The sequence below is a fragment of the Mus musculus genome, chromosome 5 (assembly GCF_000001635.26).
Source record: "Mus musculus strain C57BL/6J chromosome 5, GRCm38.p6 C57BL/6J".
In the NCBI taxonomy this organism is placed as follows: Eukaryota; Metazoa; Chordata; class Mammalia; order Rodentia; family Muridae; genus Mus; species Mus musculus.
The window spans coordinates 130,369,149-130,377,210 of record NC_000071.6 but is presented as its reverse complement, the minus strand read 5'-3'; the positions used below and the strand labels follow the sequence as shown (position 1 = coordinate 130,377,210).

At 46.3% G+C, this 8,062-nt stretch overlaps 1 protein-coding gene and 1 long non-coding RNA gene across 5 annotated transcripts in view; one reads left to right on the top strand and one right to left on the bottom strand.

Annotated features, from left to right (window-relative positions):
* Gm40336 overlaps nt 1–1,924 on the top strand; it is a 3,215-nt gene extending 1,291 nt beyond the window's left edge. For both annotated transcript variants that reach the window (XR_003956002.1, XR_003956001.1), the window contains exon 3: nt 1,693–1,924. This is a non-coding gene — a long non-coding RNA (predicted gene, 40336). The remainder of the gene's footprint in view (nt 1–1,692) is intronic.
* The window catches only part of Caln1 (calneuron 1), a 476,922-nt gene extending 469,115 nt beyond the window's left edge, over nt 1–7,807 (bottom strand). The window contains exons 1-2 of one of the 3 annotated variants that reach the window (XM_006504369.3): nt 7,577–7,807; nt 1,258–1,423 (exon numbers count right to left, since the gene is read on the bottom strand). The gene's annotated coding sequence lies outside the window, so the exon portion shown is untranslated. The remainder of the gene's footprint in view (nt 1–1,257; nt 1,424–7,576) is intronic. The other 2 variants (XM_006504367.3, NM_181045.1) reach the window with 2 other exon arrangements.
* Nucleotides 7,808–8,062: the final 255 nt, after the last annotated feature.

Sequence of the window (8,062 nt, the reverse complement as noted above, 5' to 3'; positions counted from 1 at the left end):
CCTCTCACTGGCCCCAGCAAATTTTGATTAACATGAACCGATGCCCAAGTATGAAGGTTTACACTGTAATCCATGCATTCAGAAAGCTAAACCAGGAGAAAAGTGAATTCAAGGTCAGCCTGGGATAGATACAGATACACCTCTCCCTGCTCCCACCCCTACCCCCAAAAAGCAGTCCATCTGCTTCTTTATTAACAAGCTAAGAAAGCTTACTCTCTGGCATAAATGAGAAGTTTGTAAATCTCACCCCCGTGAAGCGGTCAAAGTATGTGCACACTCTATAGCCCTGTAATAGGGAGCTAGCTACCAGGTCGCAGAACGCTGCACTAAGGAAATTTGGAGTAACTTTCTTAGCTCCGTTCCTAAGTGCTGGGTTTCAGGTGTGTGTCACCACACCTAGGCAGCTCCTGTGTCTTACTGTGATAACCCATCATGACTACAGTGATCTGTGAAGGTGGTTTTGAAAGATGTCTCCACAGAGAGTTACCACTTTCCTTGGGTTGAGGCAGAGAGCTTTTCCTCCCGGAAGCCCTGTGGATCTGGATTCGGCATCCTGATTCTTAAGTCCAAGGTTCCAAACGATTTGCAAGTAGCAGAAATAACATACTGTTTTGCCTCTCCAACCATCTCCCAGCCTCTGTCCAGTTACACATTCTACTTCCTCCTCCCCTTCACCAGATTCCCTGGGCTGGTGGGAAACGGCAACCCATAGAAGGCAGTGACATCCCTAAAGCATGAACTGTGGCCATAAAGGATAAAGATGCCATTCATAAAGTTGGTCCCCACGGGATAAGAACTCTGAGCCTGAGAAACTGTCGTTAAAAATCCCCTCCCTGGTGGAGATGTGAACCTTCCTCAGCAGGCTCCAAAGACAAACCAAGACACAATCACCCCCTTGGGGAGCCACTGAGCTTATTGGGTTTACATAAAAAGCATGGGTGAATGTGGAGTTACTGATAGGAACTTGGTGACCCCCCAAAGTAGCCACACCAGAAAGTCTTCACCCAGCATCAATGATGGCTTCTCCACAACATAGTGGACAACATAGTAAATCCCCCTCCAGTCTTTCTCAGCCCATATACTGTAGCTTTTCCCAGGACCACTCCCCAACAAGCAATTAAGAAAAGTTTCAGCCACTGCATACAAATGGCTGAAAGGAATGGCTGGATCTCAGGTAAGGGTCCAGTGACCCTCCCCACACCCCTCCTCAGAAAGTCTGTCAAGAGTCCCCAAACTCACTCCTGGTGAGACACTTACAGTTGATGTCCTGATGCTGGAGACTGTATGGCTCAGGAGATAATAATACCTTGCAACAGAAGTTCCCAGACACAGGGAGGTGATTACATAGGAGCTGGGCTGCCATGATGCTTTCTGGGTAATGCAAAAGTCCCAGAGAGGCCAGGAGGTACTCCCAAATGGATTCCTGAAAGGATAAATGGCTTGATACACCACTTCACCCCATCTAGTAACCTTTGGCCCCAACACAGCTGGGTGTGCAGCCTGCCTCTCTGATTGGAAATCCAGCCAGCACAGAGCTCTGGATAACATATGAACGGCAGTTGTCCTTTCCCTAAATCTGGTTGCTGTCACCCGGCAAGGTCATCTTTTGATGTTCCAAGGCTTGATGTATTTTTATCTAAGCCTAAGAAGATGCCAAAGCCAACAATAATGCCACTGCCATTATTATTGAAGGAACCACATCTGTCAGGGAGCCAGTGGGATGTACACACACCAAGGCTCTGAGAGAGCTTCTCTGACATCTGACGCATGTCCACAACCTCACTATCCTGGATCCATATGCAGAAAACCCATCATGAAGACAGAGCCACAAAATGATCGACTATGAGATTGGAGAAAGAGATGAGGTGAGGAAACCTATCCTGGATATGGGTGGCACCATTCCCTAGCTGGGGTCCTAGACTGAATGAAAAAGAGACAGTGAGCTGAGCACCAGCATCCATCTCTCTCAGCTTCTGGAGGACTATGGATACAGTGTGACCAGCTCGCTCAAGCTCTAGCTGCCATGCCTTCCCCCACCATGATTGACTGCATCCTCTTGAACTGTGAGCCTCAGTAAACCCTCCTCCCTTAAGCAGCTTCTGTCAGGTACCTGGTCACTGCAGTGAGAAAAATAACTAATAGGCCCCTGTGTGTTATAAGGTGTACCAGCCCATCTATTTGTTTACTCAAGGGTTGACCTTGATTTCTATTGTCACTGGCCATAAGCCATGTCCATGTCCATATGACTATACATACAAGTCATAGAAAATTAAAAAGCACAGAGAGGCAAACCCAGAACTGTAATAGCCCAAGACTCACCAATGTCTTAAAAATTCATCTCTATTCATTAATAGTAAGAGGGGACTGCAGAGATGGTTCAGCAGCTAAGGGTGCCTGTTGAGCAAGCCTGAGGTCTACAGTTCAAATCCCAGTACCCACATAACAAGCTAGACTACAAACATTCCTCACTCTGAGTGGGATAGAGATAGAAGGATCACTGGGGCTTATGGTTACCCAGCCTAGGAGAAAAACACCTGCCCCACATTCAGAGAGACATTTCCCCAAAGGAATAAGTGGACAGTAACAGAAGTAGACACCTGCCACTCTTTCCTGATCTACACACACACACACACACACACACACACACACACACACACACACACACATTTTTTTAATTGCCAACAAGAAAATATCCACTCTATATTGCCTATTTTTCTCTGCTACTATGACGACCATAACCATAGTTCTGGTGACTGTGACCCACTGAGACACTACTAAAAAACCCAGCCTAGAGAGCCAAAGGAGACAGAAGCCATGTCGTATTGTGCTGAAGACCTACACAGGTTGTCTTGGAGGCTGAGACTAGAGCCTTATTTGCCTTCTCACACTATCTTTCCTGGGAAGCCATGGACAAATAACTAATCACTCCCAGTAAGGCACCAAAGTCCAACTCATCAAACGTTACTGAGTGAGCTGACTGAACTTACAGAGACATGTAAGGGATTACTTACATGTAAGAAGCAATAGGTGCCCCAAACAACTGTATCACTCACTGCAAATTCCCACCCCAGCAAGAATGGTGACCTCGTGGATACTGCAACCTGGAGTCCTCTCTCAGTTAAATTTCTACTTCCTGTATAGTCTAGCATCTCCCAGGATTCTTTGCAGCTTCTGGTGGGCAGGAAGAAGGAGTGACCAGAATCCCAGGTGAGGGTTCTATGACTCTCCTCCACCTACTAGGGATTACCATCAGCTCCATTTCCATTACCATAGACCTGGCTATCACTGTCTTGTTCTGCTCTAGTTGCCAGGGCTACTGAGCCAAATTAATCTCTACTCCAAGATGCCATCATGTTACACCTGGAGGAAAGAGACCATTCTATAACACCAGGCTTGGAAAATCAGCAGCTTCTCAGAAGGTAAGGACCACCCATGGACATACTGGTTATTTTTTATGATCTTAGTAACAAAATACTTATCAGAAACAACTTAAGGAAGGAAGGATATATTTGGCTCATCCTAGAGGGGAAGGCATGGTGTTACCATTGGGACCATGGCAATAGGAGCTCCTAGCTTGTTCACGTTCTGGTAAATTTTGAAGCAGAGCTGGGTTATGACTTTCAAAGTCCATTTCAAATAGCTTATATCTACCAGCTAGAACATATATCCCAAATATTCTACAAGCTCCGAAGACAGCACCATATAAAGACCAAGTGTTCAAAGGTTTATATTCAAATTGTAAATTAGCCAAGTGTCATTTCTCCCAGGGACTCAAAAAACTCCAAGAATCTAACTCAGCAGAGAGTGAGGAATATCTGCATAATGTATAGGAGAGGGAACCAAACGGGAAAAAGAAAAGTCAGAAAGAATTAAAATTGCTGAATCTAAACTGCAAAGGATCAAGATAGGTCATATTAACCACCCTGCCCAGATGTAGCCACCCATACCCACTTAGCTTATGTAAAGGTGAATACTTAAGAGAATGGGAATGGGACACTGGAAATGTGATGTTATGGGTTCTATATTCAATATGTCCTCCCAGAATTTATGTACTGAAGGCTTGGTCCCCTCATAGTTAGCTCTAGTTGCCAACTTGATACAGCCTACAGTCTTCTAAGATGAAATGACTGAGGGATCAGACCAGCCTGTAGGCATGTCTGTGGGGGGATTGTCTTCATTGTTAATAGATGTAGGGTGGTCCAGTCCACTGTGGGCAGCACCATCCCTAGGCAGGTAGCCCAGAACTGTATAAAAAAAAAAAAAAGCTATCAAAGCATGAGCTTGTGAGGCTCCATAGTTCTTGCATTCAGATTCCTGCCTTGGCTTCCTTGACTGTGAGCTGGAGGTATAAGGTGAAATACCCCCCCCCAAGTAGCTTTTGGTCATGTTTGTGTGTCACAGCAACAAAATGAAATTACAACTGTCCCTGAAACAGAGGTGGGGCTCCTGAAAGTGGTTAGACTATGAGGATTCTCACCTCTTTAGAGGAAGTGAGTCATTGGGGCACGTGGTTTTGAAATGTATACTTTTCTCACTCTCTCATGTCCAGGACATCATGAAATGAGCAGCTTCATTCCCCTGACTGATCCCTACCCTGATGCTCTCTACCTTACCACAGCCTAAGGGCAACGAAGCCAACCCATCATGAAATGAACCCTTCTATACCATGAGCCGAAACCTTTCGTCCTTTACATTGTTTCTCATAGGGCAAGCAAGATGACTCAGAGGGTTAAAAGACCCAGAGCACAAGCCTGAAGACCCAAGTTCAGTCCCTAGAAGTTACATTTAGAAAGCTGAGTGTGGTAGTGTGCATTTGTATGCCCAGAGCCTGCAAGGCAGAGACAGGAGGATCTCTGAGGCTCCCTGCCCAGCCAGCCTAGTCTACTTGATGAGCCCCAGGCTGGTGAGAGATCCTGTCTCAAAGAAAAAAGTGGATTTTACCTTAGGAATGATCCAATGACCCAAGGTCTCTTGCCTACACACACGCACACACACACACACACACACACACACACACACACACACACACCACGATGGACGTGGGTGAACATCTTCCCACTCACCTTCACCCCCTAATTGCTGCATCCAGGATAATGGAAATGTAGACATTAAGGACGGCGCGATAGGAGGGTTTTGTAATATGACAGCCAAAGTCAAGCAAGAGACAGACACTCGCCTAGCATAATAACGTCCAGAAATGATGCCAGCAGGAAACCATGAATCTTCTCTGTGGATCATTGCGATCTGTGGGCAGGAGATGAACACTTGCACAGTGAGGTGCCTGATTTGTTGTTTAATATAGTTGGAGATGAGCTTGGAAAACAGGAAGAAACAGAACCTGACACCCAACATAGAGGACCCCTTACTTCTCTGACTTGTAGGCTCCAAGTGTCCCTGGTCCCAAGCAGCAGTAAAATGAATAAAAACACTAACATCAACGAAGGTTGGAATGCTTCAAGTAAGAAAATAACCCCAACACAAGAAAGAAGACATGCAGGTGGAATGGGAGAGTAAGAAAACAGGAGCTGGAGAAACAGCTCACGTGATAAAGCACTGGCCTTGCAAACACAAAGGTCCGAGTTCAATTCCCAGAACCTATGTAAAAAACCCAGGCATTCTGGTTTGCGCAGGTAATCCTAGGATTGAGGAGGAGGACACAGGAGCATCCCTGAAGCTCACGGACCAGCCCCCTAGCCTAGTTAGTGATTTCCTGCTCACTGAGAAACTACATCTCCAACAAAAAACAAACAAACAAAAAAAAAACAAGGTTGGGGGGAGGGGCTAGTGAGACATCTTAACTGGTAAAGGTACCAACTGATTACCTGTATCCCTTCCCCGAGACCCACACGGTGGAAGAAGACAACTGCTTCAAGCATTTGTCACATACATAGCACACACTAAATTAAAACATGAGGGGTGGCACATGCATGCACACACATACACACAAACATACATATACATGTATATACAAAAAAAAAAAAAATTGAGAAAACAGGATCCAATTGGGAGACCTGGCTGGGTGTTGTGTTTCCAACTTGAAATCAAAGCAACCGTGAGGATCTCAGTATGTGACCCTCACAAGATCAGGCCTGACAAGAACAAAGCTCTATTCACACTAGAGAGGGTGCTGCTGCCAGACAAGAGGATTCCTTCCACCCACGTTTGTCTTGGAGAACTGGTGAATGTATTAGGGCTACCTACAGGAGGGCAAGAGGTGACCCGCAAACAGCAGCACCATTAGCATGTATGATGGATTCTCCAGGCCGCACAGACTCCCCACTTCAGTTCATCTTTTACCACCTGTAGACCGAGGATGCCCCAAGGGCACGCAACTGGGACAGTTACCTGTAGCTGGTGTGGGGAGGCAGGAGAGAGAGTTGGCTGGAATCTCAGGGGAGAGTCTCATGACTCACTCCTACCACCTTTGCTGCCTTGGTTAGTTTTCATCATTTTTTTTTTTAAATAAGGTAACTTCAGCTGAGAAAATGGTCCCATTAAGTCGGCCTGTGGGCAAATCTTTGCTTGATTGATGACTTTGCTTGATTGATGATTGGTTTGGAAAGGCCCAGCTCGCTGCCATGGGGATCAAACCAGTAAGTAGCACACACACACACACACACACACACACACACACACACAGCCTCTGCATCAGCTCCTGCTTCCAGGTTCCTGCCCTGAGTTCCTGCATTCACTTCCCGTCATGATCAACTACAGCTGTAAGCTGAAATAAACCCTTTTCTCTCTAAGTTTCTTTTGGTCATGGCGTTTATCACAGCAAGAGAAACAGCCTTCTATGAGGGAATGTCAACAGGCTCGATCTTGTGAGGGTCCTGTATGCATAACAACATATGCTCTGATTTCAAGATCAGCTCAAAGGACAGCATTCCATAACACTAGCCAAGAGACCATTCACAAGCATGCAACACCTACAGATTAGAGCAGAGAGGCTTACAAAGTCCAGTTTTTAACCTATAACCCATATTGGTTCTGTATTGTTTTACCATTGATGGACAGGTCTTTCAGAGAGAGAGACAGAGAGAGACAGGGAGAGACAGAGACAGAGACAAAGACAGAGAGAGCTAATAGACCCATGTGAATAGCCGTTTACCTTACCAAATAAGAAAAGGGCTTAGCCTTTTGCCCCATGTCACTAACAGTCACCCCAAACACTACTGGGGTCAGTTATGTAAGGGTGTCTGGATCCCAGAGGGTGATTTCCCAACAAAAGATTCTAAAACCTAGAGCTAAAGGTATATATAGACTTGGAATTTTTGCTACTGGTCCAAAGATTTACAATATAAGGAACAAAGTAACACACAGGGAGTACAACGTGCTTTGAGAGCAGAATGAACAGGTAGATAGATATCTTTTGAGTTGGGAAGGCTTCCCAAAGGAGGTCGTATTGGTTCTTGAGTCCTGAAGATCAAGAAGTTAGTGAGAAGTACATCCCTGGACCATTTCCCACCTTCACTACCAGGGAACAACTGTGGGCTTCCCTGGAACTCTAGAAACACAGTTTCTGTCTTTCGAAACAGCCCGTTATTCCTGAGTCCCCACAGCTCTTGGGCTCTCTCACCTGAGTTCTTGGCTTGTTCCTTAGAGCTGCTTCCAGAAGGACTCCAGACTGACTACTGGAGCTGCGAAGGTGGATTAGCCACACCGCCACAGCCAGGAGATCTTCCACACCGAATTGGCTCAGTCCATGCAGCCCGCCGAAGAGTGTGGGACCCTGGCTACGGTGCCCCGGTCCAACTACGAATCGGGGAAGTGTGTCGCCTGCTTTCTGGATCCAGGCCAAACCCAGCTGACCTACCGGGCAGATGGAGGTGGAGCTCAGGGATCCTGGCAGATCTCCAGTGTCACATTAACTCCCAAGAAGCCACAGAAGCAACTGGCTGAGGGCAGCAGCCATGAGCCCAAGTCCAGTTCCTCTTCCAGACTGCTGGGGCTTCATTGTGGCTCTGGCTCTTATAGGGTCTGGTCCTGGTTAAATTGGACATGTTTAACATCTATTGGAGCCTGAGACTCTTGGCAGTCCCTGATCAATGAAACTGAGAACTTT